This window comes from Helianthus annuus, chromosome 4, assembly GCF_002127325.2.
Source record: "Helianthus annuus cultivar XRQ/B chromosome 4, HanXRQr2.0-SUNRISE, whole genome shotgun sequence".
Lineage (NCBI taxonomy): Eukaryota > Viridiplantae > Streptophyta > Magnoliopsida > Asterales > Asteraceae > Helianthus > Helianthus annuus.
The window spans coordinates 4925513-4928132 of NC_035436.2; positions in this window are offsets into that span (position 1 = coordinate 4925513).

A 2620-nucleotide genomic window follows, 5' to 3' on the forward strand; every position below is an offset into this window, starting at 1 on the left:
ACGAGTTTCATTGTCTTAAACAAAAGACACAAAAGTAGGTCACATAAATTTAAACTAAGTCTATCTTCATTTTAAGTCTCTAAGGCACAGGTCCACCCTAGTGTCACGATCAACATCCTAAGCAACAACTCCTGAAAACACATGTGAAAATAGGTACGTCAGCATAAAAATGCCTGTGAGTAACATAGGTTTTGTGAAAATAAGATTCATGACTTAAGTTTAAGAAAATGTTGAATAAAAGTTAGTCATGAACCTTGTAAAAATGTTTTGTTTTGTAAATCATTTGAAAAGCGATAAAAATGATATGTATAAATAGAGAATAATGTATGGTTAAATGAATGACCAAGTAAAATAGGTTGTATAAAATAAAATGTTTTGTAAAACAAAGTCTTGTGAAAAATATGTTATTTGCTTAAAATGTATAAGTCCAAACTAAATGATTTAAGTAACGCTACGACATGTAATATAATACAAGCACTTATATATAGGAAGTACCAGCGGCGTATCCACCATGCTTGTATCATACCACACACGTCCCGTTACTTAAGTTACTCAAACAAACCACCAAAGTATAATGTCCATGTTTAGTCCAATCATTCAATGTTCATGTATAAACCAATGTCAAATGTTTAAAAGTCCAAAAATGTAGTCATGTATGTGTAACAAATGTTTGTATGTTAAGTAAAATGTATTCACTTAAACCAAATGTAAAAATGTACAAAACAAGGTATTTTGAGAATATCAAAAAGTTATGTTTTGCAAAGTAAAAGCATGTTTTAAATGATACAAACATTTATGTGGTAAGTTAACGCATACATTCAAGCCTTGAGACGGACGGATAACCCTAAGTAAAGGTTATCAAAAGAAATGTTTTCGGATTCAGTCATTCCTTTCATCTAAACAAACCTAGGATGTCAGGAACGAGATTTGTCAAGTCCTATGGTACCACTACCTACTACCGAGCGGCATGATCAGTGTTAATGAATGTAATTTAGTCCCGTTAAACAAACCAAATGATATACCAAATGTAAGCATGTTTTATGAAAATAATGTACCTAGTATGCTAAGTAAACATACAAGGTAGAGATGTAAAACAATGTGTCCATATGTTACTAGAACATATGCAACAGAGATGCAATGTAAAACAATGTACTAAGTATGCTAAGTAAACATACAAAGCAGAAAAGTCATGTAAATCAATGTGCTAGCATGCTCAGTCAACATACATAGCAAAAGAAAATGTAATGTAAAACAATGTGCTAGTATGCTCAGTCAACATACATAGCAAAAGAAAATGTAATGTAAATCAATGTGCTAGCATGTCAAGTTAACATACATAGCAAAACATAATGAAATCATGTACTAATAGTGTACTAAGGAACATAGCAAGCATATGATGTGAAAACAAGAAAGCACGAAAGTAACAAGTAGGCACATGTGTTTCACCCCAAAATGTTTGGAAAACAGTAAAAGAGGGGTCTATGTACTCACTTGAGATTGCTCAATAGACTTTAGATATCCACCAAGCAAGCTAGAAGATCACGGATTCAAACGGCACCTAATATAGGCATCTATATTAATAAACGGACCTATCGGAGGATCGGGTAGTACGAGGGTTCGTAAACCAAATGAGTGTGGGAACCCATGTAATATGGTTTGACAAAGCCTACATACTAAAACGAAACTTATCCTAAGTGCTTCTGACCCGCTACGACCCGTTTGGATAGCTTATGCTACTTTAACGTGCCATTCGCGTAAAACGCGTTTGGACCGCCTAACTAGCCCTATGACAAGCAAGATATTCCTTAACATCTACAATATTGTTGTCAAATCAGTTTATATGTAAAAAATTATGTTACATAGGTTTAAAATGGATTTTGGCGTGAAAAGGGTATTTTGGTAATTTTCCTAAGGCATAGGAACTACTTATCATACAACTACTTAAACGACGTGACCATAAGGTATAACCTCGGAAGGTTATTCCCTAAACAACTATGGTCACCTAAAGTGTTTGGTCGGATCCTAAAGATCGACCAAATGGCTCAGGTTCGAAAGCATAAGCGATGGTTTAGATCGCTTACCTTTACGACCCTAGACAAGCACAATTCTAAAAGCGACGAGCTAAACATGCTAGATCATGTTTAGTAAAGTTTAGAAAACAGGTTTGGTATTAAAACAAGCGGTTTTAATACCCTAGAGTAGTTTGGTTACAAAATACGCGAGAAAACGCATTTTGGCCGAAACTACGACTCGTCACTGAGCCTAGATAACGTGGTAATCAGTAGGTATAGTCACTAGGGATTATAACCATCGTGATTACGCTCACATTATGAAGTTCAAACGAACTTCACGTTGACCATAAACTGGTCAATGCAGAAAGTCAAACACAGTTTGACTTTAACGCTAAAACGAATGAAAAACGCGAAAGAATACTTACAGAAGGTCCCCGCAAGATTTGACCCGATTCGCTCTCAGGTAGGAAGCATATACTTCCACTTAGAAAGCTTTGAATCCGATCAAATGTGAGGGATGAATGAAATGGGGTTGGGTTTATATAGGCATGGCACAACCGTTAGGATCGTTCGTCGAGAAACGTGCTTTGATCTAGGCCGTCCATGTG